This window comes from Pteropus medius, unplaced genomic scaffold (assembly GCF_902729225.1).
Source record: "Pteropus medius unplaced genomic scaffold, Ma_sr-lr_union100, whole genome shotgun sequence".
Classification (NCBI taxonomy): domain Eukaryota; kingdom Metazoa; phylum Chordata; class Mammalia; order Chiroptera; family Pteropodidae; genus Pteropus; species Pteropus medius.
The window spans coordinates 14557430-14570822 of NW_024340849.1; the positions used below are offsets into that span (position 1 = coordinate 14557430).

General features: G+C 37.4%; 1 protein-coding gene across 13 annotated transcripts in view; it reads left to right on the forward strand.

Annotated features, from left to right (window-relative positions):
* Positions 1-13393, forward strand: part of TCF4 (transcription factor 4) — a 338925-nt gene that overhangs the window by 171370 nt on the left and 154162 nt on the right. For 2 of the 13 annotated variants that reach the window (XM_039841072.1, XM_039841082.1), the window contains exon 1: positions 1268-1843. The exons of the other annotated variants lie outside the window; for them this stretch is intronic. The gene's annotated coding sequence lies outside the window, so the exon portion shown is untranslated. Of the gene's footprint in view, positions 1-1267; positions 1844-13393 lie in introns of those variants that run through there. 13 annotated transcript variants of the gene reach the window in all.

Genomic DNA, 13393 nt, shown 5'->3' on the forward strand with positions numbered 1-13393 from the left:
TAGATCATACATTTTAGACCGTGAGACTAAGATGCCCTGAAAGTCTGCCGATGCCTCTTTCTTTTAAAAAGTAATGAAGTGACACAGAGCTTGGAAGTGATAAACACCTCATCTTTAGATCTTTGGCATATCAGAACTACATTCACTGGCTTGTTTTTATTTTTTAATCCATCAGCCGGTACCAGTGGCACTGTTTGCAAACCAGCGATGTCGGTTAAAGTGGTTCTCTCAAAAGAGTTTATTTGCAATTAAGAACTTAAGAATTTCTTACACTGGAAATACTTTGTGTAGCCATTTGTCAGACCGACCTGGGTTCGGGTGGCTATTGCCCTAAATTATAGTTTTCATAGGGGCTGTATGATGTTGTGTGAAAACAGGGTTGTATTGAGGGATAAAAATGTCTGTGAAAATATGATTTGTTGTCCCTTTTTGTTTCTGAATTGTTTTTGGCTGGAAGTCAAGGCCAGCAGGCTAACAGCAAAGCCGTCTCAAGGGAAGCATGCGTGAGCTAGAAAAATAAGAGTACTTTAATTAAATAATAAAATGCCAGTGTAATACAAAGGTACAGCATGTGTGTGTGTGTGTGTCTCTGTGCACTCTCCATTTGCATACTTTTAAGTCTCCAGAGAAAGCCCAGTTCTAAAAATACTATCAAGAGCCAAAAGTATAAGCTTTGTTTCAAGACAATTGAGATTTTATCGATGCTTTTTAAAAAAAATTTCAGTATCGGTATTAATCATATGTTTAAAATCGTTTTCTTTCTTTTCTTTTCTTTTTTTTTTTAAAGATTTAGGTTTTCTTTTTATAAATACATTGGCTTTTTACTTTGGAAAACTCTTGATAGAATTTAATAATCCTCTTTAATATTCAAAGCCTTCTAGTGTTTTATTATTCACCCAAACAGAATATATGTTCTTTCTGTGTTGGAAAGAGAATTCTTATTCTCTTGAACCCTCGCGCCCTCCAGTTTTCTCTAATGATATGGAAAAAAAAATCCACTTAAAAATCTTAAAATGACTGTTTAATGTATCCTGAAAAATGCAAGCAGTTTTAGTAATTAAATAGAGCCTGTGAAGGAGGTTTCCTTTTCGTATCAGTCATATATCACTAAAGGTGGAATTCTGCTGGGTTTTGTTTGTTTTGTTTTTTTTTTTCCTGGTTATATTTGCATTTTTAAAGTTTACTCCTTTGGCTCAGCCACCAATGCAGTCTTATTCAGCTTCTAAAAGATTTGTTGCAATGAGGTGCATGGTGCTTGGTTAAGAACTAACTCCTGCTGCACAAGCTGCAGACTCTAGTTCATGGCAGTTTGTTTGGAAAGAATTCTGCAGGAAAGACATTTACAGCCATTCCAGTGCAACGGAAACATCTTTGGAATGTGAGTGCAAATGTTCGGGGTAGATAGCTTGGGCGACAAGCCTCCCAGTGCCGAGTCTCTGGTGTAAAGCTCTCAATTCCTGCAGAAGAGCCTGTTCCTGTATATCTGTTTTCTGAGGGTCAAGGCAGAGGTCGTTAGAGTTTTGGGGAGAAGAAAGTTGACAACATCCTTCCTTTCTGCAGATGGTCATGGCAGAGGTCTCTGTTTTGCTGGGCCTCTTTTTCTGGTCAATGAGAGAATAGGCTTCCTCGCCCCTGTATCCTTTCTTACTAATAGGAATTGGCGTGATTCCTCACAGACACAAGATTTCCTCTGCTGAGTAAGCGCGAGGCCCCTTCACTTGTGAAAGCACCATCCAGACCGCGCGAGTCTGTCTGTGTCTGTGCGGGGGCACAGACCCTCCCTCAGTTTGTGGGAATACTTCCCTCGGGTGAAACTGAAGTTAATTTTTTTGGCACACACAAGGTGAGAAGTGGAAAGGGGCAGAGGGTGGAGTACAGAGGTGGATGGACTGGCATGTGATGGCTGAATTTCTGGGCCTGGAGAGCTTCCTTTTGAGACATTCATGTCCAGGAAAATTCTGTCGTATACAGGAGTATGATTGCATATGCTTTTCTTAAAAACTTCATACTGTAGATGTGGAGTGTGGATTCTTTCATTCTTATTTCTGCTTCATGGTTGTGAGCCTTGCAAGAACTGACTATCTCTGTGCTTAGCATGATCTCAGCAGTATCCATAAACAGTGTGATCACTGGTGGATTAAATAAAAGAGCGAAATTTTGGAAATTCCTTGATTGAGGAAGTAGGAGCTGGAGAAGAAAAGTGTGCATATTCTGCTTTCTGTGAAATTTGAGAATAGAACAGACCATAGCGTGTTTTCCAGTGAATGGGTTTCTCTGGCCGAATTGTTTTTTTTTTGAATCCCTGTCTCCAATATCAGCTATGCAAACCAAAAAGAAAGGCAGAGTCTTGGTGTCTTGGGCTTCAAGTCTAAGTAGCAGATCACAGCTGAAATGATTCCTCTCTGTTTGGCAAGGTGAGTGACTTGCACGGAGGGGAAGCTTTCTTTTGTTTTCTCCATCGTGGGGCATGGGGTGGACAACCTTTAGATGACAATGCCCTAAGGGGCTCCACGAGCCGCTTTATCGTATAATGACAGTGTATCCTGTGGACTGAGGATGAGCACTTAGGATGAGCACTGTTACGTGTGAACTTGCTTATTTCAGTCCCAATAATAGCCTTTTGTTTAGTGTAGAGAAATAGTGGTGGTAAGCAACAGGTAGCTTTCAAAACACTGTCCTGACAAACATATGTATTTTGTTTCAAAAATGTATCAGGTTCAAAAATTTATATATGTATATTATGTTTCTCTTGAGGATTTAACACTAATAGTGATAGACATGTGGATATTTTTAAAAAGTGAATATTTTAGCCGAAAATCAAAAACCGGCACGTCCTTTATTATCAATTAAATTATTTTCATTAAAAATAGTAATGTGATAATATGAATTTATTAATGCACTTCTACATAAAATTATTGGAAATTATCGTGGTGACTTTTTCAGACTTTTGAAATTGTATAGAAAATTAACCAAAAGACAAACCAAAGCAGCCAAACGGACTTTTTTTAGTTCTCACTAAATATGGCAAAACTAATTTAAATCAAATTGGGGTACGGAAATCACACCCAGGCTTAAAATGTTCATGCCAAATTGCAACTTCCTACTACTTTTACTGGCAGAGAAAATAAAATTTATAATGGAAAGTCTGACAGAAATAAAAATGAGCGGAAATAAAGTTTTTCTCAAGATAGTCCAACCTTAATATGATAATCAATAGCTAATATAACGAATGAGCATGACTGCAGAGGACAGAAGGAAAAAAAAAATGCCGTTTGCTTTTGGCCTCTTCTGCTGATTTGAATAGGATGTTTGGCGATTGCAAACTTTTTTTTTTTTTTTTTTATCTTGCTGAGATCTGTTTTTTGAATGAGATGATGATGTCAACACAAATGATTGTTATGGCAGAAGTTTTCCCTTAAATGGAAATTCAGCATTGATTATCAGAATTGTTTTGTTTTTCCTTTCTGGGATGTAGCCCAAGTCTAAACAATGGTTTTATTATTAAGCAATGGTGTGTGTGTGTGTGTGTGTGTGTGTGTGTGTGTGTGTGTGTGTGTGTCTGTGTGTGTCTGTGTGTGTGAGATATGGAAAGCTGGGCCCTATCTGAGACCCGTTAAGTTCGATTCTTATGAGTTGGGCCTTAGCTTTTCCCCCAAGTGATTCTAATGTGCAGCTAGGTTTGGTGATTTCCTAGAATGTTCTATGGGAGTATACTGTATTTTAAAGATTTGTGTTCAAAATCTGGTATTATTATTGACCTTGAAAAAGCTTTCAGACTACTTGCCTTAATTTGATTATTCAAGACATGGAAATATATGGCGTCTATACTTCATTTAACAGGCAGTGAAAATTAGTAATATGCTGAAAATCAGTAAAATGTCTTGAAATCTTTATACAAAATTCCATAACTGAATGTCCCAGTCCATATCTTGTTTTCTCTAGTGAAGTCCAAGGCTTTAACCTCATCCACATTCTTTTTCTTTCTCAGCAAATAATCAAATAGGTCTGTGCTGATAAAGTTATTTGATGTTTAGATCGTAAAAACCAGCAGGATTTAAGAATTAGGCCTAATCTTGAATACCTTTGTTAAATTTCAGAAACTTTGAAGCTATTGAGGAAACAGACTTTATATATTATTTAGTTTCCTCATAAACCTAGTCATTTTTGATTCATTGAAATTAAATGTAGAATTGGTTCTGAAACATACTACACATATTTTTCTTTGAATTATTTTTATTTTTGATACAAAATGAATGATAAATTACTTAATTATAAAATTTTTGTCCCCTTTAACTTTTTCTTAACTAAAGTCATAATAAAAAAGGTATAAGCATAAAAGACATGAAATCCTTTTTCTTTGTTAGGTCTCGTGTAAGCAGAAATGCTTCTTGTTTTTAATTTGACATTAGGCTTAAGTGTTTATTCACAGTGTGCAGTAATTCAGTCCAGGTCCTGCGCATTCTTCCTGGGACCCTCTGCCGTCCATGGACTGCGCTATGTGCTGTGCTTATGTACTGCTCTAGCGCTCCGCTTCACTTCATAGTGCTTTTAAAATTTACCATTATTTATGTCTATCGAATGCTGGTTTCCACCAGGATTCTGTAAATCCCTGGAAGGCAGGGGCCATGTCAGCTTTATCTTGAGCTGGGGGGACTCTGTGCCCAGCCTAGTGAGGACTGTAATGACCTAATGTTTACTTCTCCAGCATCACTTTTAGGAACCATCTCGAAAGTAAAGTCTCAACAATGTACGAGAACCACATAGTGAGCCTCATTTTCATGCCTACGGAAACCAGAAAATCATACCCTCTCAAAGAAAGTCCTTAACTTGCTATATGGACCCTAGAGTGACCCAGAGACCCTATCATGGAGAATCCCTTGTCACTCACTTTCTAGGAGCTGAGCACTAGCCTGGTGGCCTCACTGTTCTAGGCCTGTACATTCCGAAAAGAGTCAGTGAGGGAATTATGGATGTTCTGTATTTCTGGTGGATGTGTTGTTGGAACCAAAGGTCAGAACTCAGGCTTGTCCTTTTTGAATGTGCTAGTGTGGATGGTGGGACAGAATATTTAAAATTCTGACAGTTCCAGATATCACAGGGCCTGAGTTGACGGTGCGTATGCCATTGTGACCCTGGCTCTGAGCGCTGTTTGTCGAGCAGCAGCACGTTTGTTTTAGAGCATAGCTGTGGGTGTACCCCTCTTCCAGCAGCCACCCAAGACCCACCGTAGGGGATGATGGAGCCATTCTTTCATTGCTTTGGTTAACAGATATTTATTGGCCCTCTAGTGATGTGTTAGGTACAATGGAGAAAAACAAAGGAAAGCTCATCTGGATATTAATGGGGAGAATCAAGCTCCATGTATCTAATTAAAACATTTTTTTTAATCTTATAGTATATATTTTCAAATACTCACAAAAGTTGAAAAAACTTTTGAAGAAAGGCATATACTCACCATTACATTAAATTGTTTTTAATATTTGTTATATTTTAATGTGCATATATATATATACATATTTTTCAGTGAATGATTTTTAAATGGCAGATCTAATAAAATTTCACCTCTAAATTTTTTTATCATGTATGTCTTAAAATTAAGAACACGTGCCTATTTAACTAAAAATATGATCATCACCCCTAACAAAATTAACAATAGTTTCCTAATTTAATACCCAGTCTGTATTCAGATTTCTTCAATTGTCTCATGAAAATGTCTTTAATAGCTTTTTTTTGGCATTGCATTTATGCATGATATTTGGTTTCTGTGTCTTTTTATAATTTCTTTTCTACTAGAGCAATTTCTATAATTTTTTTGAATGATTATTTTCCTTAAAGTGATGAGGCCAGTTGTTTTGAAAAATATGCCCTCCCTTCTAGAATTGTCGGATTGTTTCTTTGTGGTGCCGTTTAATTTGTTACTCAGTATCACTTGTCTTGCCTACAAACTGAAAATTAGGTCTAAAGTCTTATTCTGATGAAAGACATTTTTGGCCTGAGTATTTCATAGATGATGCTATGTGCTGCATATTGCATTCCATCCAGACACATATAATGTCAAGTTATGTTGCTATTGGTAATGCTAACTTTAATCACTTGGTAAAAATGGTACCCTCTACCCTCCTCCCCCTTCTCTCCCTTGTAAATAAATCTTTCCCTTCTGCAATTAGCCAACAATCTCTGTGTTGATACTTCATCATTGGGCAGTTATCCTTATGCCCCAACAAGCTTTGACCTGTTGGTTTTAGCATGCATTAATGAAGCTTGCCTGAATCAGAGGTTTTTGAACTAGTGATTTTTTAAACTCCATCATTCGTTTTATATTTATAGCTATCATTCTTCTGTAAAGAACTTTCTTTCATTGTTCATTTTAGCATTGTCAATTTAAGTGCTTCATACATATACAAGTATAATGTTAATAATCTTTACATTAAATATGGTCCCTTATCTGGAGAATACTGGGAGCCTTAAAGCCTTCTTCAAATCTCTTAAGATATATTGATAAGAAAAGTAGTTATGGCTCAGGCTAATGGTTAGAAGCACTTTAATTGCAAGAAGAAGAAGGTGATTATAGGTATGTTTCCTTGCAAACTAAACTCTAGTATTTTTTAATTTTCTTTTTTTTTGTTGTTGAAATTTGGAACTTTGCGATAATCTCTGTACCTCTAGCGGAGAGATTAATGTTGCCACAAGCACTGGAGTTTCTGTAGGTTCTCATTTGCCCCTCTAATTTTAGTAATTATTCTTAAAGTTCTCACAAGGTTGACCATCGGTGGCTGACCGACGGAATCTAGTGGGTGATGTGATGTTCAGTGAAGTTGCTCTATCAATGATCTTTGAGAGCACAGCTCCAGCCCCTTCCCCAGTCCTGTCACAACCCACGCATGGCTGATGACTGAATGTCAAAATGAATAAATATCTAAGGGTTCGTTCAGGCTTAATTTCGAGGAAGGCTAGAGGACTAATATTAGGTGCCAGTATAAACTTCCAAGGCCATTATTATAATTCTCAATTAATAACTAAGAAAATGATGCTCAGAAAAGTAAAGCAAGACAACCCAAGGTCCAACCCCACGTAAGTTTCAGAACCAGGCTTTGAACTCTAAAACGTCTGATTTTAAAGCCAGTGCTTGTCCAACTGGGGTTTCCTGCTGTCCGAGCGCCCGATGAGGTATCTGGGCTCAGAGGTCGGTGTTAGAGCCCAACAGGAAAACCACTTTGGGGAGCTTCCGGCCCCACTGCAGACCCGGGCCTAACACAGTGCGGAACGGAGGAGCTTCACTCAGGTCTGCTCTGGGTGGACTAGAATTCTGAATGCAGTTGGTGCGGGGAGGCAAAGAAGTGGGGGCACACTGCTCCTGAACACTCAGCCTTTTTTTTTTTTTAAGTAAACCACATGTGTCTATATGAATAAATATTCTTTAACATCCTCAGAATTAGCATATGCAATTTAATTAAAATCAATGAAGATTTTCTGTGAAAACGGGTAGAATATGCCAGTTCACATTTTAGCATGAATACTTGCTTAAAAATGTGTCGATTATATTTGGGCCTTGCTTTTTGTGCAATGCGGGCTGAATATGGTTTGCTATTACACAAATTTGGGTTCATCATAGATCCAATTATTCTTCCAAAAATACAAGAACTACTTAGATGATATTCTGAAATAATACCTTTGACAAGCTCTTAAATGTGACCCAATGATTTTTTAATGATGGCATTTAACTCATATATTGTGAAATATATGAAATGACAAGCATGTGTTAGAAGCATAGGCAAGTTTTATCCAATAAACAGTTCAAGACAGCTAGTGCATAAAAAAAAAACATTGAAATTGCTTTCAGATGATTTTTCTGAGACACCAAAGAAATAGAGTTCTGTTATCCAAACTGAAATTTCTCCAGAATCTTGAAATTAACTTCTGTCTTCTTATGAAAAGTATTCAGAGGTTTTAATAACTACTAATAATTAGGACTACAGTTCATCTCTATATTTTTGATATGTAAAAAAGAAAGAAGAAAACCAATTAATGACCAGACAATTTAACACTAAGATACACTTGATAAAATTTAATGTTGAAATATATCTGCGCATCACATAGAAATCTGTATAGCCCTATAGCTTCTTTCCATAAGAAAGATAATATACTCACACAATTCAGCATCAGGAAAACTTTTCAATATGAAATGACAGAAATATTTATTCCTTTGTCTACGGTCATGCTTGAAATGGTTCCATCATTAAGAAAATATCTCCTGAAACTCTTACAATTGAAACCCAAGTTAAAATAGTGGGAGCACTGCAAGCTATCAACAAAACCCCATAACTGTTTTAGAAATAAATATGTCAGAAAGGGTCAGGTAGTGAGTCTGCTGCTGTGCCTGGTAGTGGTACCCTGCTTAGAACTGAGGAAACTCATCCTTTGACAAAGTGTGTGTGTTCTGGAGGTTTATGTGGATTTCTTGACATATGCTTTCACTCACAGATAAACTAAACTGAGCTTTCTAAAGCAGGGACCTTTTATGTTCAGTGTGTTATTTATTATCTAATGGAAGTGGTTTCCTGGGAAAAGAAATCCAGCAAGAATACATAGTTGCATTTGCTTTAACATTTCTAACACAAAAGTGTTCTTTCATGGTATGGCACTTATTTTTTGTCTGACATTTTTGTACTTCGTTAATAAAGGGAGAAGTCATATTTTGGTGGGATAGCATCTTTAGCCTGGCACTTCCCCAGATTTTACTGAATAGCGTATATATCACCAATGTTATATTCTTATGGTTTTTAATAAAATCTATATATCCCTTGATTCCGTTAACTTATCTTTTCAAAAGATATTTTCCGGTGAAGGATTTCTGTGACTTTTAAAAATAACTAGGTGTATCTTTTTTTCAACCCACCTCAAAGCCACGTTTATGTGAATTTGGAACAATGACAATTCAATAATAAAGTAATTAAGGAAGGACATCATCGAGGTTTTCAAGCAGTGGCCATCTTCTAGAGCTCTAGATGTGGGGGTACCTGTGCGTCGGGGTTTGACTGTACATGCACACAGAATAACCCAAGCTCATTGGTACCGTGATAATGAACAGCAGGGCACTGAATCTTTCCAGTTTTATTGGTATTGTATACAGTAAGTTATTAAATTCCATCTCTGTAATACACCTGCAGTAAAGTAACAAAACATTGCTGCACTTAAGGAACATGTGTGTGTGGTACAATGCCCTCCCCTGTCATTTCACCCCCCCCAACAGCTGCTTACGGATTTCAAGATCCATTGTATATATTCCCTTGAGCCCACCTCTAATAATCGAGACACATCTGCCATTGCAGTATTATAGGCATATGTAGTTTTATTGAAAACTATACCTGTAAAAAAATTAAATAACTCCTACCTCAATTAAATTGGCAAGCTACTTTTTGCAAAGATCATATTGCAGACCTCCTGAGACTCAATGAGTTCATTTTATTCTTATATTACAAATCACTAAATATGTTATTTTTATTTAGCCAAGTTGCTAGCGTTTCTCATGCTTTGATGATAAGTCACTTTCATCTATTCTCACTTTTGTTTTCTGTTTCCCCTTATCTTTACATGCTTAAAAAATAATACCATGCAGGCTTTATGAAGGAAAAATTGAGAGTCTGGCTACAGTAAACACAGGATAGGTAAGGGAGAGAACCCTAGCAGGCAGCTTTAATTCTCACACGATAATTAAATAGATATAAAGGTTACAAAATTGGGATCAAAACTTTAACTCATCTAGTGATTTGATAGAGATTTTTACAAGTTTCTTTGAGATCTGTTTGATTATCATAATGGTAGAATGGGAAATAATATGAAGAGGGAATGAGTTAGTACATCATACAAGCATATGTAGGTGAATTCCTATTGGATTAAATCTCTTACCTTAATATTTACATTTTGTTGAATATTGGGTCAATTATGAATGTCTGTAAAATATTTTTTTTATCTAAACAGGAATAATAGTCAAATATTTGGTCAAATAAAAATATTTCTGAGCATTGCCTCATTCTCACTTAAGGTATGCAGAGTGTCTATATAGTTATTTATAGTGAGTTACTCATGCCAGTGTTACAGTGATTTAGCTAAGAAGAAAAGTTTGTAACTTTGCTTCGTATTATCATAGAAAAGTCAAAAGACAGGGTACCCACTGTGTGAACAGGAAGAAAACGATGTACATTTAATAACATTTGGAAAATGTTATTCAAAAGGGCTGTGCGTGAATGGCCTGAGGGAGTGAGAGATGGATCCCTATCCCCAGCGTGAGCATAGACGTGGAAAAAATAGATCCTTTAGTGACAGTTGAAAGGTAGATGGTTTCACAGAATGAAGTCACTGTGAAATATGAACTAATAGTTGCTGTAGAGAAGGTAAAATATCAAGTAGTATATTGATCACCAGTCATGTTTAAATGATGGATTTTCATTTTTGATAAGAATGTTGATTAAAATTAGTTGTCGTTTGGTTCCACGGGGGGTTACCTGGGCCTGTGAGTTTATGCTCAGTCCGTAATCAGTTATGAGTTTTCTGCCCCTCTCATGGTTCACAAGGATTCAGTGTTTAAAGGCGATAAAAGGCTGACTGCTACATAGGGTCATTGCTTTCAGCTAGGATCCCAAACCCCAGGAGAATCAGAATTTAAGATCTTAGAAGGATTTCTACTTTATAAGTTTGTCAATAGAAAAATACATTATAAATTCTAAACAAACTTTTTGAACAAAACTCATGCACAAGTTGGGGAATACAACTTAATTTAGGCCATACTCCTTTGAAGCCCCATCTACTTAACTCTCTTGCCTTGGATGCGATTGACTCCTGTGGAAATATCTATTACCAATACTTTTGAACTGTGAAGTCTGTTTGTCACATTGAGCTCTGCAACTCTAGAACTGTGTAGAGTGACCGGTATGACACAACATCAGTGGTAAATGATTTGCTATGGACAGTGACATGTGGCAAAGAAGAATATAAACAACTGCTACTACTAGGTATCGTCCCTTAAGGAGTCTTTCTGCATCTCTGCTATTTATCTGTCTCAGCCCAAAAGAAGTCACTAACATGGACCTTTTCTTCTCAGTCCTGCTCCCACTTAGCTACCAAGTAAGATTTGTTTGAATTTATTTTCAGAGTACAAGTCCTGGGTGCCATTTTGTCAATGACAAGAATATATATGTTTGGGATTTTGTATGTAGGGAAAGGATTACTTGTTGATTTTTAAGAGATCTTGTTCTTTATTCCCTTTTGCAGATAACACGTAAACCCTATCATTCCTGGACTCCAAACTGTCTCCATTTCATACTTCATTACAAAGCGGATTTTCATCTCATTGTATCCTAAGTAACTGTACTGTCCTCTAGAGTTTTATAATGTGCCTTCAGAAGCTCACAGATGTCAAGATTGGAGGTGCCTATGGAGTTGCATCCAATATGTCTGTTACCTGGTATAAATAATTTTATCTGTGCTCTAGATATTTATAGATATTGCTCTAGAAATAGAATGCAGACATATCAAATCAGCTCTGTAGAACTTCAGCCAGCAGTCAGAGCATTCTAGAACATTCAACAATAATATATTCCACCACACCTTCACCACACCTGGGTGCTCAGTAAATACTTATTATGGATTAGTACTTTATGCCCTGCCTCCAAGATTATGATACCACTATCTTGGTAGAGGGCTTAAACTAAAAGTATAGTTACCTAATTTGAGACTCTAGCACATAACTTTTCAAATTCATATTCTTATATCTATTTAGATATATTATTCAAAGAGCTAGAGTAAAATTTGGCAATTATTAGATAATTCATCTAAGATGCTGTGCTTTTGACCTTGAATTTATTGATCGAATTTTCCAATAGATTAATTCTTTTCATCTGTGTGCATTGGCTTGGTGACCCAGCCACCATCTGAGACTATTCTGTCTCCCTCACTCCATAAGCCCTCAGTTTTCAGATTTCATCAATTCTGCTTTAACACCAATAAATACATTTTGTCCCCCACACTCCCGTTGCAGTCTCTACTGCTCTACTTACCTCTCCCCCGACCTTCTCCCTCACAATGGGCCACTAGAATGATTGTCTCCACAAAACCCCGATGCTGTTACGGCCTTGCTTAGCATCCCTCCATGTGTAGGCTCTTGGTAGCCTGGTCCCTGTCATAGCCTTCAGCCCCGTCCTTCGCATTCAGCACTCGCATCTTGTGTTCCAGCCATACTAAGCTGCTTGTAGATGGTTCTGTCTTTATAAGAGCCCTTCCGTTGATCTGTAATATCTTCATCCTGCCTCCCGTTCCCCTCCCTTTACATTCCTTTTACCAGATAACACACTTTTGGTCCAAGATTCAGCTCATGGATTGTTTCCTCCAGGGACCCTTGGTGTCACAACCAGGCCAGAACAAGGTGGCTCTCTTCTGTGCACAGGTAGCCTGTGGTGCAATTCTCTATCCTACTGAATGTCATGCTCTACAGCCAGAGAAGGCCGAGGACTAGGCCTGTCATCTCTATTCTGAGTGCCTAACAAGAGATACTCACTGAGAGTTTTCCCATGGTTTAGTGGATGGATGAGTAAAATGAATAAATGATCCAAAAACAGTAACAAATTATATAACTTGTGAGCAACTACCTTACATTTAAGCACATTCATGTGAATGTCTTGGTTTCAATTAATTATGCCAGTGACTTTGGCGAGGTAGGAACTGTTTTTAACCTCATTTTATTGATATTGAAACAGACTCAGAGCAATTTTGTCAATATTAATAGTAAGTTGCAGAAATGGGACCAGGGTACAAAGTCCTTGGCTCCAGATTTATCGTCGTCTCTATCGCGTCTTTAACCCTGGATAAAGTTGGTGAAGCTTTTTGTTGTGGCACGTAGCCTACAGTCTTCTCATAGATGGTTCCAGCTCTCTTCTCTCTGTTATCTTGGGGATTATCCAGCTTATTGGCCTCTTTCTGTCAGTAAGAAAGACTGCATTTCTGAAGAGGGTGTGATAAACCTAGCAATCTATATATCAAGAGCATTGTCTTTAGAAAGCCATAAGAGAATATTTTGAATGTCTCCCATAAGTAACTGCAAATCGCATACCACGTGGTGCATATTTCCTATGTTATCTGTTACCTGTCAGCGGTAGTAACTCTGTGCTGAGCTGGTTTGAAAGGACCGTGGTGATGATGAAAAGGACCGTGGTCCACGTGAGAATGAAAAGGCCTTGAAGCTCTGAGTAAAGTGTGATACCAAGTGCATCTTGTCCTCCAGGTCTCATCCTCCTTCACTCTCCCTGTGCGTCTTGCTTGGTGGAGGGTGTACAGGAACAGGAAGGAAGTAGGTGAGATGAGTAGATCATGAGTTGTTTATGCTTTCTCCACATGATCCTTT